Source organism: Manis javanica, chromosome 3, assembly GCF_040802235.1.
Source record: "Manis javanica isolate MJ-LG chromosome 3, MJ_LKY, whole genome shotgun sequence".
In the NCBI taxonomy this organism is placed as follows: domain Eukaryota; kingdom Metazoa; phylum Chordata; class Mammalia; order Pholidota; family Manidae; genus Manis; species Manis javanica.
In genome coordinates this window covers 78,609,622-78,625,669 of record NC_133158.1, presented here as the reverse complement: position 1 = coordinate 78,625,669, position 16,048 = coordinate 78,609,622, and the positions used below count along the sequence as shown (strand labels likewise).

The 16,048-nt window shown below is 38.6% G+C and overlaps 1 protein-coding gene across 3 annotated transcripts in view; it reads left to right on the top strand.

Annotated features, from left to right (window-relative positions):
- TMEM45A (transmembrane protein 45A) overlaps positions 1-16,048 on the top strand; it is a 58,131-nt gene that overhangs the window by 27,561 nt on the left and 14,522 nt on the right. The window contains exon 1 of one of the 3 annotated variants that reach the window (XM_017653514.2): positions 11,778-11,998. The exons of the other annotated variants lie outside the window; for them this stretch is intronic. The gene's annotated coding sequence lies outside the window, so the exon portion shown is untranslated. Of the gene's footprint in view, positions 1-11,777; positions 11,999-16,048 lie in introns of those variants that run through there. 3 annotated transcript variants of the gene reach the window in all.

Below are 16,048 nucleotides of genomic sequence, written 5' to 3'. Positions count from 1 at the left end.
GCTGGCTTCATAAAATGAGTTTGGAACTATTCCCGCCTCTTCTATTTTTTGGAAAACTTTAAGGAGAATGGGTATTATGTCTTCTCTAAATGTCTGGTAAAATTCAGCAGTGAATCCATCTGGTCCAGGAGTTTTGTTCTTGGGTAGTTTTTTGATTACTGATTCAATTTCATTGCTGTTAATTGGTGTGTTTAGATTTTCTGTTTCCTTCTTGGTCAGTCTTGGAAGGTTGTATTTTTCCAGAAAGTTGTCCATTTCTTCTAGGTTACCCAGTTTGCTAGCATATAGATTTCCATAGTATTCTCTCATAATTCTTTGTATTTCTGTGGTGTCCATAGTGATTTTTCCTTTCTCATTTCTGATTCTCTTTATGTGTGTGGATTCTTTTTTTTTCTTAATAGGTCTGGCTAGGGGTTTATCTATTTTGTTTATTTTCTCAAAGGACCAGCTCTTGGTTTCATCAATTTTTTCTATTGTTTTATACCTCTCAATTTTATTTATTTCTTCTCTGATCTTTATTCTATCTCTCCTTCTGCTGACTTTGGGCTTCATTTGTTCTTTTTTTTCCAGTTTCAATAATTGTGAATTTAGACTTCATTTGGAATTGTTCTTCCTTCCTTAAATAGCCTGGATGGATTGCTATATACTTCCCTCTTAGAACTGCCTTCACTGCATCCCACAGAAGTTGGGGTGTTGTGCTGTTGTTTTCATTTGTCTCCATATATTGCTTGATCTCTGTTTTAATTTGGTCATTGATCCATTGATTATTTAGGAGCATGTTGTTAAGCCTCCATGTGTTTGTGAGCCTTTTTGTTTTCTTTGTACAATTTATTTCTAGTTTTGTACCATTGTGATCTGAGAAGTTGGTTGGTAGAATTTCAATCTTTTTGAATTTACTGCAGTTCTTTTTGTGGCTAAGTATGTGGTCTATTCTGGAAAGTGTTCCATGTGCACTTGAAAAGAATGGGTATTCTGCTGCTTTTGGGTGTAGAGTTCTGTAGATGTCTGTTAGGTCCATCTGTTTTAATGTGTTGTTCAGTGCCTCTGTCTCCTTACTTATTTTCTGTCTGGTTGATCTGTCCTATGGAGTGAGTGGAGTGTTGACGTCTCCTAGAATGAATACATTACATTCTATTTCTCCTTTTAATTCTGTTAGTATCTGTTTCACATATGTAGGTACCCCTGTGTTGGGTACATAGGTATTTATAATGGTTATATCTTCTTGTTGGATTGACCCCTTTGTCATTATGTAATGTCCTTCTTTGTCTCTTGTGACTTGCTTGTTTTGGAGTCTGTTTTGTCTGAAAGAGGTACTGTAATGTCTGCTTTTTTCTCCCTATTAGTTCCATGAAATATATTTTTCCATCCCTTCACTTTGAGTCTGTGTATGTCTTTGGTTTGGAGTGGGTCTCCTGTAGGCAGCATATAGTTGGGTCTTGTTCTTTTATCCATTCAGTAACTCTATGTCTTTTGATTGGTACATTCAGACCATTTACATTTAGGGTGATTATCAATAGGTATGTACTTATTGCCATTGCAGGCTTTAGATACGTGGTTACCAAAGGTTCAAGGGTTACTTCCTTACTCTTTAAGAGTCTGACTTAGCTTGATAAGGATAATATTCAACACGGCCATCAAGGTCAGCAAATCACTTTTTCCTCCAGTTGGCAAAGCACTCCCAGCTCCCCCCTCCCCTCCTCCAGGCTCCTCTTTTGCCCTGTGCATGTCGAAATGCCAACATTCCAAGACCTCCAAGCACCAATTGGTTCTTCCGTCAGTGATCCAGTCCAGGTTTCTCCAGTATTTTCCATAACAAACTCACTTAGTGTACTATTACAAACACAATCTAAAGGTTCTTTTTTTCCCCCCTCCTTCTTTATGTATTAGGTATCACATTCTGTACTCTTTGTCTATCCCTTTTTATTACCTCTGGTGGCAGCTATTTAACCTTAGGAACACTTCCATCTATAGCAGTCCCTCCAAAATACACTGTAGAGATGGTTTGTTGGAGGTAAATTCTCTTAGCTTTTGCTCATCTGGAAATTGTTTAATCTGTCCTTCACATTTAAATGATAATCTTGCTGGATAAAGTATTCTTCATTCAAGGGCCCTCTGCTTCATTGCATTAAATATATCATGCCACTCCCTTCTGGCAGGTAAGGTTTCTGCTGAGAAGTCTGATGGTAGTCTGATTGGTTTTCCTTTGTATGTGATCTTATTTCTGTCTCTGGCTGCTTTTAATACTCTGTCCTTATCCTTGCTCTTTGCCATTTTAATTATTATATGTCTTGGTGGTGTCTGTCTTGGGTCCCTTGTGTTGGGAGATCTGTGCACCTCCATGGCCTGAGAGACTATCTTCTTCCCCAGATTGGGGAAGTTTTCAGCAATTACTTCCTCAAAGACACTTTCTACCCCTTTTTCTCTCTCTTCTTCTTCTGGTACTCCTATAATGCAAATATTGTTCCATTTGGATTGGTCACACAGTTCTCTTAATATTCTCTCATTCCTAAAGATCCCTTTTTTCTCTCTGTGCCTTAGCTTCTTTGTATTCCTCTTCCCTAATTTCTTTTTCATTTATCATCTCCTCCAGCATATCTAACCTGCTTTTAATACCCTCCATTGTGTTCTTCAATGATTGGATCTCTGCTAAAATTTGTTCCTGAGTTCTTGAGTATCTTTCTGTACCTCCATGAACATGTTAATGATTTTTATTTTGTAATCTATTTCAGGAAGATTCATGAGGTCCATTTTATTTGACTCTTTCTCCGGTGTATTCATAATTTTGCTTTGAACCAGGTTCCTTTGACATTTCATAATTTGTCTGTGGTGCCCTCTTGTGCCCAGAAGCTCTACTCTCTGGAGCTGCTCAGCCCCTGGAGGAATGTCGGGGGTTGCAGGGGAGTGATGTTGGTGGTTGGGGGGAGGAAAGAGCTGTTTTCTGCTTCCCAGGTGCTATGCCTGTCTCCACTGCCAGAACCAGTGGGCCAAACACACAGGTGTAAGCCTCTATGATTTGTGTTTGTAGCTGCCATAGGTGGGGCTTTCCTCTGTCTAGCCTCACACCAGGGCAGGGGTTGCCAGTTTGCGAGCCTGAGCCAGGTGCAGACTAGATGGGAGAAAGACACAGCAGGCTGCATATCACGGTGGGGGGCCTTGGAGCTGTGTAGCCAGCCAGGGGGATGAAGCGCCTGAAGATTGTTTAAGCTCCCAACCTGCTGGGCAGAGTGACCCAGACAATTTTGTCTACCTATTCTTTCTCCTGAGCAGTAAGCTCATGCAATCCTTTTCCCTTTAGCAGCCCTCTCCCTTTTAGGAAATCTCTCGGACTGCCCACCCAGATCAGCTGGATATGAATTCCTGTTTTTTACAAGTAGCTAAAATCTCCGTCTCTCCAGGTATTCTGCCTGTCTTAGCTTTCCAATCCCACTAAACCACCAGAGCACCATGCAATGTAAGTTCATGCTCCCAGAGCAGATCTCCAGGGCTAGGTGTTCAGCAGTCCCAGGCCTCCACTCCCTACTGGCTCTGTTTCTCTTCCTTGCTCCTGCTTGGGTCATAGCTTTGGTACTGTTCATAACGTCTTCTCTTTTCTGCAGGTCTATGCAGTCTGGTGCAGACTTCTTTCCTGTTGCTCTTTCAGGATTAGTTTTATTAATTATATTTTTGTTATATGTGGTTTTAGGAGGAGGTCTCTGTTTTACCTCTCATGCTGCCATCTTTAAACCAATCTCCCAGAAATAATTGTTATATTTGATTTGCATTTGTTTGTTTGATCTGTGTTTGCTTCTATTTAATTCTATATGGGTTTATTTTTATAGTTGTCCAAATATCATTTTGAACTATTTAAGAAAGTTTATAATAAGAACAGCTTAAGTTCACACATCAGCTATGAAATAATATTTTCCTTTTAAAATGTCTGCACATTACTCAAGTTTGAGAAACACTGCTTTATCCCATTCTGGCTTTCGTAGGGCTATTAGCTAATCCCACCTTCAGTATAATTTGTCTTTTTAAGGAGTGACCTCCTGCTGTGGATATTTGGAGGCTAATGGTGTGTATCTAGAGACCAACATCCTGGAACATTCAAAGAAAGAGACTTTATTACGGAAAGGGTGTCTTAGGGACTCCTGTCCTCTCTGACATCATTTTAAACAGCAAAATGGAGGCAGCTGCCTGCTTGTGTATCTTTTACTGGTATATTGTGAGGTTTGGTAAACAGAGAGTCTTAGCCATACCTGCACCTTACCACTGGAACTCTTTGGAAAGACAAAAATCAAAACAAAAGCATCTAACACAGTCTTCTCCAACTTCAATGTGCTGATGAATTCCCCACCCTCTGAGCTAAGCCTGAACTCTCTCACATTGCCCTGCGTTATTTAATCAATAGCTGAAATTGTCTTGATGCTTTCTTTACTTGTCATAGGCCAAAATCAGGGGTTATTTCTTAGATTGGGTCTATTTTTTTAATTAATTAAAATAAACAATGAGACATAAATTTCCTAACACCAAGAGTCTGAAAGACTAAGAGTTATTTTGCTCACTTTTCCTGCTCTGCTCCAATCAAAATTGCACAATGTTCAGATTACCACACTGGTTTCAGTCTTTGTTTATGTGATTTATTTATTTTTTCATAAACTGGATTTGAATATGACTTTTCTTCCCTTGCTACCACTTCTACTGTTGAGGGAAGACACAGAACATTATGCCCACATTAGCCAACTTTTTCAAAATGGGGAGATGTTCTACATAGATCTAAGGCTGGACCTGGGCAAATATAATTGGCAATGGTAACAGTCAGTGATAACTCCTTAACCTCATGTATGTTATATTTGATGTCAATCCCCTCTTTGTCCTTAGTGGTAATATTAAACAGCGAACTTGAAAGATTTTTATGTGAAAGGTTATGGGGATTTTGCAAATGTTATTTTTCCAAATTATGTTTTGTTCTATTAGTTGCAGTAATGTATATGTGATCATTCTGAAAGAGCTGCACATAATCTTCGTTGGACTTCTTTTGATATGATATAATTTATTTTGATTTGATATGATATGGACTTATTTTGATTTTGATGTGATAGCTAACAGGTAAGGTTATATTACTCTTTTTCCCAAGAGAAGAGAAAAAATGTTTTTATGTTAAGGGAATTTGACCAAGTGTTTTCTAAACCAGTACTTTTCACCTGGGGAAAGGAATACTATTTTCCCCTTCAGGGAGCATTTATCAATTTCAGTAGATATTTTTTATTGTCTCAACCTGAGGAAAAGTGCTGCCAGAATCTAGCAGGTAGAGGCTAGGGACTTTGCCTAGCATCCTACAAAGGATGGACAGCCCCACATAGCAAAGAACTATCTGGTCTGAAATGTCAGTAGTGCCAGTATTGAGAAATTTTGCCCTTGACCAGTGTTTCTCAATCTTTAATGTGCATGAGGTTAAATGAGGATTAACCTAAAATGAGGCTAAAATGAGGATTCTGATTCGATCTCATGTCCCTCATGGCTCTACAGATAAAGTTATACCTGGCACATTGTAGTTGCTTCATGAATATTTGTTGAAAGCATGAAAAGGTAGATGGAGGAATGAGGGAATGAATGAATGAATGAGCAGGCAGCTAAAAGCACTAGTTATGATACCCACACATATATCTGAGCAACCTTAAAGGAACTTATTTCAAAGAAAACTGAATTTCCTCTCAACAGTGCTAGAAATTTGCCAAAAGTCTTCCTCGGGGCATGGCATGCCTTCCTCAGGTTAGAAATGACTTCCTTTCTCTGATGTCTCACACTGTCCTTTCTGACATGGTGAGGGTTCAAAAAGATTTTTCTGGGTGGCTCTCAGATTGGGATGTGTGTTAGATGGACACAGTGGAGAAAAACTGGAGGCCCAAGCCCAGGCCTCACAGCTGAGCCTGCTCCAAGGAAAAGGATTCAGATCAAATCATATTTATGTCTGTGTTGGTGTCAGGGAGGAAGGAGGAAGTAGAGGACCAGAATAGGTTTTTAGAGGGAAAATAGGTTAGAGTGAGTTTCATGGAGTAACCTGGTAGGGAAAAGACACCCACCAGCAGGCAGCATGGAGCTGAAGAGTGAGAAGAACTGATGCTTATGTAGTTTGTAAGCCAATGGACTTCGGGAACTCATGGAATTGCTAGCCCTAGCTGGCAAATCATTTCCAGTTTGCTTACTCTTGGCTTTCTGGGTTCCTATTGATCACCTTTGTCTGCCACCCCTCGGCACACAGAAATCCAAACCAACCCAAAATTTGGAATCTGATACAAAAGTACCTTTCTTTCCCAAGATGGTCCCCATGCTTTTGGAGGCATTTGCTTAGATTCCAGACCTGTGTCTGCTGCCCTCCTGAGACTTTGTTGTGGTAAGAAGAAGGAAGAAAAGGAAGGTAAGAGCAGGATGGAGGAAGATGAGCAATAAAGAAGAGGAGGTGGCCGAGGCCGTGAGAACTGGGCTGCAGGATCGTCTCTGTAGATAGACCCAAGATTCATCTAGATGTCATTATCAAAAGAGCTCTTGACAATAGCAACTCCCCTGTGAAAGGTGTGGTGCAAATGAATGTGCTAACACTGTTGATTCAGGTGTGGTCACTTGATTTTCGCTGTTTATTTCCTTTTCTTATCTTACTGCATTAGTAGGAGTAATGGAGCATGGGGTACCTGTGCCCTGCCATGACCAGACTGATGTAGATCTCTTTTCTGGACAGGGAGTGAGTAGTGGAGTACCTGGTTTGGGAGTCATGTCTTTGGGGGTGCAGTTCATCAAGACTAATGAAAGTTCTGCATCTTCCCTGGCACTTTAAGGAATTCAAGTTTACTATGAGGCAGGGTTAACAGAGAGTATTTGTATTTCACCAGAATGGTTTACTGAAGGAGTTGGAAGAGTTCCTTTCTCTGGGTAGCTTTAAATAAAACTAAATTCCCATAATGTACAATGGTTTAGGGTTCTGTTGCATATCTTTGTTATATCCCTTGTTTGCTCAAAATATTCAGTTATTTCATATTGTCCATAGAATAACGCTTAAACTTCTTATTCTGACCTTTAAGGTCCTCTATTACCTGGCTCTAAACCACCTTCCCAGGGTTTCTTTTGAAAAAAATTGTGTTTTCTTTTTTAAGAAAAAAATCTAAAAGCAACAAACTAAGAATAAAGGGGAACTCCTTCAATTTGGTATGGGATATTTACACAAGACCTATAGTTAACAGCATACATAATAGTGAGAAACCAGATGCTTTCCCCCTAAGATTAGGAACAGGCAAAAATATCCCTTTTCATCACTCCTAATCAACATCATACTGGAAGTCCTAGCTAATGCAGTAGGATAAGAAAAGGAAATAAAAAGTAAACCAGATTGGGAAGAAGAAATAAAACTCTCTTTGTTCACAGATGACACGATTGTTTATGTAGAAAAATCACAAAGAATCCACAACAACAAAATACTCTGGATCCAATAAGCAATTATATTTGCATATTCAAAGTTAATTTATAAAGTTAATTGTCTCATACACTGTCAATGAACAATTGGAGTTTGATATTAACAATGTTAATACTATTTTCATTAGCACCAAAAAAAAAAAAAAGAAAGAAAAGACATACTTAGGTATAAGTTTAATAAACTATGTATAAGATCTTTATGAGGAAAACCACAAACATGTGATGGAAGAAACAAAAGAACAGCTAAATAAATGGAGAAGAAGAACATTTAAATAGATGGAATATTTTTGTGGATAGGAAGAATCAATATTGTTAAGATGTCAGTTCTCAACTTGATCTATAGAGTTAATGCAATCCCAGTCGAATCAGCAAGCCAACATAAGATGTTGCAGAATCATTGGCTATATTCTCCCTGATGTACTATCATCCCCCTGACCAATTTATATTATGGTTGAGATTTTTGTGGCCCTTTAGCCCCCTCACCTGCCTTACCCACCCACTCTGACCCCTCCCCCATCGTAACTACAAGTCACTTCTTTTTGTCTATTTGTCCATTTGTTTTGTTTTGGTTTTAGATTCCACAGATAAGTGAAATCATATGGTACATGTTTCTCTGCCTGGCTTATTAAACTTAGCATAATATCTTCTAGGTCCATCCCTGTTGTCACAAATGGCAGGATTTTTTTATGGCTGAACAATATTCCATTGTGTATATGACCACATCTTTATCCATTCACCTATTGATGGACAGACACTTAGGCTGCTTCCATAACTTGGCTATTGTAAATAATGTGGCAATAAACATAGGGGTGTGTGTATCTTTTCGAATCAATGATCTTGTTTTCTTTGGGTAAATTCTTAGAGCAAGTGCTTTGAATTTTAACTCATTTAACTTTCACAGGGAACCTCTCAAGTAGATACTATTATCACTCTGATTTTATAGATAAACGCATTTATTTAGGGATATATCAGTCTCTGTATGCATTTGCTAGGTTGATGGGCATTTGGTGTTTCCAAGTTTGATAATTATAAATAAAACTGTTATGAGCATCCATGTGTAAACCTTTATGTGGACATAGTTTTAATTTCTCTTGGGTAAATATCTCGGAGTGGAATTGCCAAAATGCATGTGAGTGCATTTAACTTTATAAAAAGTGTGTTTGAATGGGGATGTACCATTTTGTGTTCCCAGCTGCAGTATATAAGATGTCCAGTTGGTCCACATCCTGGCCAATACTTGATACTGGCAGTCTTTTTAAATTTAGCCATTCTAGTGGATGTGTATTGATATTTGTTATTTTAATTAGCATTTCCCAAATGGCTAATGATGTTGGCCATTTTTTCCTATGCTTCTTTGCTATTCACACATAAAAGTTTTAATTTTTGTTGTGATCAAATTTGTCAGTACTTTCCTTCTTACTTTGTTTTTTGTTATCTTGTTTAAAAAATCCTTTCCTACCCCAAGGTTAGGGATATTTTCAAATATTTTCTGCTAAACAGTTTTAAAATTTGATTTTCACAATTAGGTCTTTAATCCACCTGGAATTTAGTTTTGAATCTGGTGTAAAGTCGGGATTCTAGTTTAGTTTTTATTCACAACTAGAGGCTCAATAGTGAAAACAGCATTGTTTCCACTGGTTGGTGATTTGTATTGTCATTCCTGCCACTTAGCAACTTCTCATATATATAAGGTACCAGTTGTCTTTTCTGTAGTCTCCTACTCTTATGGCGGGAGTAACTTCAACAACTCCTCTATGTTTGAGTATATTTATGCTGTTCCTTATGTATAGAATGTTCTTCCCTTTCAACTCCATCTTTCCAAATCCTACTTTTTCTTCAAGGTCCAGCTCAAATGGCCCTTACAGTCTTCCAGTATCCTGCCATATGCCTCTCTCCCTCCTCTGAATTAAATGAAGGGGCTTAACACCCCTCTAGTACTTTATTTCTTTCCATAAATCTTAGCTCTTTTCCTTAGTATCACAGATATGTGTTTTGTCTTCTTTGTCCTGCTAGACCTTAAACAGCTATGAGTTCCTGTAGACAGAATAATGTCCTCCTATTCCCCAGTTCTATTCCTAGAACTTGTGAAAATATTGCCTTACAGGGCAAAAGGAATTTTGAAGAGGTGATTAATGTCCTTGAGATAAAGAGATTATTCTGGCACACCCAGTTTAATCACATGGGTCCTTAAAATTGGAGAACATCTGCCAGCTGAGTTACAGCAGCAGTAGAAAATGGATATACTTTTTCACCATGGAATCCTCAGTAACTTGAAGCAGACTCTTAGATAGATACAGAGTACTCAATCACTATTCTTTGACTTGAATTGTGAAGCAGCATAAAACTTGGAATTATAGAATGATTTCTTTAGGTTCTTACCACATCACTGATAATCACCTCTCACATATAGACCTTTGTTAAATGAAGTCATTGCAGACTACTCAGCCCAACTTTCCTTTTTGTTGGCACTTCTGTGCACTCTGACTTGGACTACAATAGTGGTAAATAAATATTCAGGCTACGTGCAGAGCTTTACACCCTTTACATGTGCTGACAGCTCAATGGTAAAGAAGTTGCAGAAGGAGAAATCCTTTCCTTAAGTGTTTAACTTACATGAAGTTACTTAATGAAGAACTGATGGAAACATTCACAAACCTTTTGTAGTCCTTGCCTTTATCTAAGGAACAGTATGGGATTTGGAGTTAGACATGCAAGGATCCTGGGACCCTGGCTGTGGTCTTTACTAGCCCTGACTCTGACTTAAATCTCTTAGAGTCTCAGTTTCCTCATACCTGAGGTGGAAATAATAATACTTCCTTGAATTGTTTCAAAGGTAGAATGAACAGATGCACGAACAGGTATTAGCACATAGCAGATGTTCAGTGAATGCCAGCTTCCTTTCCATCTCAACCGCACCACAACTAACAGAAAGAGTCCAGGCTTCTATTTACTTTGTTCATTGCATGAAGGTGATGCAACATAACATTTGTTCTTAGTTTCTGTTTGTTGGTTTTATTTATTAAAACATAAATGTTTGGATTGCCTAACCCTGTCTTATATTTTCAGATATTGTCTCCAAATATTTTAGAGTTCTGTTTGTCATTCTGGATGTTTGGTTAAGAATAGTCCATGTGACATGGATGGTTTTAGTTATTTAAAGATTGAGATGGGTATGGAATAAAAGGCAGGAACATATAAGAGAATAATGAAATAAAATAAAATCTTAATAATCTATGATAACATAAAATAAGTAGAATGGCAGCACTATAGAATGGTTATTGTCTTCTGACAGAACCAAGTTATGATTCTGGCTTCAGGAGCAGCTACTGAGCTGCTGGCCTCAGGAGCAGCTATATGAAGCCTGATATGAGCAAGCACATTAGAGTTTACAGCACTGATGGAAGCCACATGGCCAATGGGGGTGGTGATAGGGAAGTCACACTTAAATCTCAGCATCTTGGTGCTACTCTGCTCATCTCCACATACTCTAAGCCTTTGGTTCTCAAAACTCGAGAACACATAAAAATCAGCTGTTAAGTGTTTGTCAGAAATGCAGAGTCCTGGGCCTCCTTTGCTGATTGATTCAGTATATCTGAAGTGGGGCCCAGGAACCTGCATTTAATTGACCCTCTCCAGCTGTTTCTGATACTGGTTGCGACCCAGGTCAATGTTTCAGGGAGTCCCAGGCAAGTCCTCATTATTCATTGGCTATTTATTAAGTGGTAACAAGGTGCAAAGCATTACAGGGGTCATGGCCCTTGCTCACCATGGACTTAACATTGAGAGGGGAAATAAGACTTGTATATAGACAGGATAACAGCTTCTAGCTATGCAGGTTGGTGTCAAACTGTTGTTTCTTCCTTATTCCCATTTCACTTTGTGCAATCCTCACATTGGTTTAGAATAATTTGTGTACTTGTCTATTATCAGATTGTGTATTCCTTAAGGACAACTGAGCTTCATTCATGAACTAAAGCAATTTTATTCCATTATCTTTCCTTATTTTTATAACTTTGGTTCTGGCCATGACTCCAACTCTAACACCTGTGGCAGTCTCCTGCTTGAGGCACCGTATGTTAGGAAATGTTTTTCTTCATAGGACTTACCAAACATGCTCTATAATGTTACAGCTGCTGTAACCATTCCCTTTACCTCTGTCCATTTTCATCACCTGGATGAGAGATAGCAACGATCACATATGCTCCATTTACTTCCGTTCTTACTGAAGGTGGCACTTGATTGAGGCTAGTGGTCATGTGGGTGGTAGTAAAGTTTGAGTCTTATGGGGAATTACACAATGTTTGGACTGGAAGGTAGGATGTTGAAAAGGGTGTGGTCACAGATTTACATTTATACAGGCATATTATGAAGGCCTATCTTCTGACTTCATTATGTTGGAAAGACATGAGAGAATATTGGTTTAGTCTCTAAGGAGGAAGAGTAGGCATTTTTGGATTTAGACCCGTCAGTATCTGCTTTTCCTTCCTGAGACCAGAACCATTATAAATTCTTCAGAGAAGAGAATTGAGTTGGACTTGGCATTGAGGAAATTGTAAAGGTAAGGATACTTTAATTAAGAAAACTCTTTCAAAGCAGTTGAAATCTGGTAGAGAAAGGCCTGGTACAGAATGAGGGAGAGTCAAAAAATGTAAAGCTACATATGCTTGCATACACTCTGCTTCAAGTGTTAATGCAAATAGTAAAGTGAAAAATCAAGAAATAGTTCAAATTGGTTTAGTGTACTGGAATTTACAAATGTGGCCTGAAATATGGGTCACTTACTAAAATTTAGGAATATTTTATTTTGGTGATGGCTTAAGATGAAATTTTAATTCAAGATTTTCCTCATGGTATTTGTTTCATATTGAAGTTAGCTATTTAGTGGATTCTACCAAGAGAACTGTAGACCCTCTTTCTGTGGTGTATTTTGAATTCTGTCCTCTTTCTGTGCACAGGTCTGGTCTGTGGTTTATGTAGCTGGAACACTGGGAATTGACATGTAACACCTGATTTTGATCTTGGGATTTGCCTAATATTATCTCTAATTGCTTGAATTTAACATATTTCCCTTTTGGGTGGTGAGTGAGTGTGTATGTATGTTGGGGACAATCAGAAAAAAGAGGCCAATAAAGGTAATCAGGAGATGTTTCTTGTCTTTAGCCCAAAGGATGATGTTTAGTGTCAGGAGTAGAGAATTTTTTGGATAGGGGAGTAGTTTGAATTTTTAGGGTGAACTGCAGTTGGAAGCCAGTGATCGTATCTTACAAATCACTGTTCGAGACCTGGATGCATCACTTTTCCCATGAGATTACATGTAATGAGATTAGGCAGGGAGAATGTTGAGGAAGGACCTTTTTGTTTCCTATCTTGGTGATTTTTCCTGAGGTTCTTGCTAGCTGTCTAGTAAGTATGATCTGCTTTGTGGATAGGAAAGCCCTGAGTTCTCTTTCCAAGGAGAATGTGTCTGGTCTTTGGATCTAAATTGCAAATCTAGGCAATAGTAAATCTGGGAACAAAAGATAGATTTTTGGATAATGGTGTTCTAGGAGATGACAATGAAGTGTTGTTTGAGGATTTGAGCAGTTTTTTCTCTCCACAATGAACATGAAGACAAGTGAATGCCGTTTTCATTGCCAGGAGCAATTGGGTCTTCTTGGTCCCTTAGCCAGGCAAATATAGCAAGCCTTCTTTGACTTCATTTTTCTTGGGTCTTTTAAACAGAGAACCATTGGGATTGTTCCAGATTAGAAAGCTAAAGATAGAGAGGTTTTACAACTCTGTAGGAATAAGGCCTCATTTCTTTTCCCATCCTGACCACCTTATATCACTCTTCAAAAATCTTCATTTGCTCACTATTGCCTCCCTAGTACATGCCAATGACTGTGCTAAGATATATTGGTCTGCTCAGCCCTTGGGGGAGCAGGAACTTGTTAGCTAGGTCATGGAGATGGCTCAGGAGGATTATTTGACCAAAGCTGCTTATTCAGGAAGAGCCCCAAGTTAAACTTTCATGTAATCTCCAATATAGTCAATATGTTTTGGAATATGTCTTGAAAGTATCTATTAGGTAAATTTAAACACTGAAAAGCAATGACAGTTTCTGTAACTCTGTTTTGTCATTTTCTTCCTCTTTAATACACCAGGAGCCTCAAAAACAAACAAAACAAAAACAAAATGGAGGGTGGTCCAGGAGCCTAACCTCTGAGGGACCCCAATTTCCTGCTATGCAGGCTCTCACAATACAGGGATGGACATAGAGGCTAATGAAGAGGACAGGCCTTCAACAACTAATCACACAGAGAGGCCATTAAAGTGAGAACTGGGTACCTTGAGCAGATGTAAAAGGGGCCGTCTCCAGTCTGGGCCGTCAAGGAGGATTTCCTAGAGCAGATGAAATCGAGGTGGGAGGGGACAGCAGCCAAATTTGGAGCAAGGGAGTATTGAAGTAAGGCAATATAGGCAATAGGTCTCAGTAAGAAGTTAGTTTTCAAGGGTATACGTGGACTCTAGATGGTTTTCATACTTTGAGTCTGGGCAAGTGGGCGAATGGTGGTGTTGTTAAGCAAAATAGTTAACTGGGGGAACGATTGTTTTCTGGCAGTGGGAGGGTGGATAAGGTGATATTTTGGGGTATACTGAGTATGAGTGGGCTTTGACACATCAGATCTGAAGATGCTTTATAAACAGATGATCTTGGTTATAAGAAGGGCTTAGTTACTCTTGTTAATTTGGAACTTCATTGCGTGTAAGTGTTATCCAGGTCCAACAGGGGAGTAGAAAGAATAGATCTATTGTCCCTGCTTTCAGGAAACTTATTTCTAATTGTAGTCACGGAGCTGAACAACACAGAAGCTTCCAGTAACCCTCTAAGAAAACAGCAAGAGAAATGTTATAAGTAGTGTATGAATAATTGCCAAGAGAATTATATAAATGTTTCTTGCTTTTCAGCAGCTAGTATCCAAGTAGGATTTCTCATCTGGTTTTACTTATTTACTTATTTATTACTTTTGTAGTCTGAGATGGGTTGAGGATAACATGAGCTTGTTTAATAGTATGATAAGAGTAACTTATTTTCTTTGGAATAGTAACTCATTTAAATTTTATGAGGTAAGTACTGTTATTTGTTCCATCTTACAGAAGAGGAAACTGAGGCTCTGAGAGGTTAAATAAATTGCCCCAAGTCATGTAGCTAGTAAATGTTAAGTTTGGGATTCAAATCTAGTCATCCTAAATCCACAGCCCTTTCTCCTCAGTTTTAAAAATATATATTCTTTTCACTAAATATTTAAGATAGTCACTTTCATGTAAATTATTTGAAAATGGATTTGTTTTTTGTTTTGTGGCTGAAAAATTCATTTAATCATTCTCCTAATTTTAGACATATATAGTACTTTTAATTTGGTGCCTGTATTCCCAGTTGTATCTTTAGGATAAATTCGCAGAAGTGGCGTTCTTGTACCAAGAAATATAAAACTTTTAAGACCCCTTAAAAAATATCAAATTCTTTCCCAGAAAAGTTCAAATAACTTGCAGCCTGGAGGTATTTTTCAATCCCACAGAGAAGTATTTTTCAATCCCATATGGTTGCCTAAGCCAAGACAAACAGAACTCAGATACACTGTGATAAAGATGGTGGTTAGGGTAATAAATTACAGAATATTAGAGAAGGAAGCAACTCCAGATATCATGGAGGCCACCTCCTTCTTTCATTAATTCTGAACTAAGGCTCAAAGAGGTTAAGGGGCATGCCCTAACCACAGCACTAAGTAGAGTCAGAGTTAAAACAAGAACTTGTATTTAGCACTCTGTGATGTATTGAGTCAGAGTCTCTTGGATGATTTAGATAATTCAGGGGTGTGTTGAAATGTCCATCTGGTGTCTCAACTGGGTATTTAAGAGCCCTTTATTGTTTGAGTCAGCTTCACAGTTACCCCTGAAACTTAGCAGCTATGTTCGAGGGATGTGGAAATAACCCAGAGAGGTGTGCCCTGAACACGCACAAGGAGATAAAGACCTATTCTGAGCAGCAGGAGCCCTAAAGTCTCCTGTCATGAATTTTTCTGCATTCGGGCCACTGTCACATCCATAAGGACATTCTGAATTCTCTCTGTTATTCTGTTGATGGTACAATATGTTTGAACAAAGGCTGCTCATGTAATTCAAGCTTGATTTTCTGTATCACTGACCAAAAATGAGGATATTTCTGTTTATCTTTGCTCCATTATGTAGCAACAGTGTAAACAGAATTTACAATTTGATCTGGCTTGGATTCCATCTGGATAGGCTTGGTTAACTGTTCCAAGAACCTAGCATAATTAAGTTGTTTTATTACAAAATATGAAGCAGGCTGGTTGGCCATCTTCTATGTTGTAGATATGCCATGCCAAGTTTGCCAAGGCAGGGCAAGAGAGAATTAAAGGAGTAATGTAGTCTCTTAACTAACTCAATTAAGTGACAACTCAGGAAGTGACTAATACCACAGTCCATTGGCCAGAACTAGAAACATGGTTCTGATTCAGCTGGAGGAGAGGCTGGGAAAAGTGTGTGGGAAGCATACAGATACTGGATAAGCCTTAAGTTCTCTTCCACACACTGGATACTTGATAGT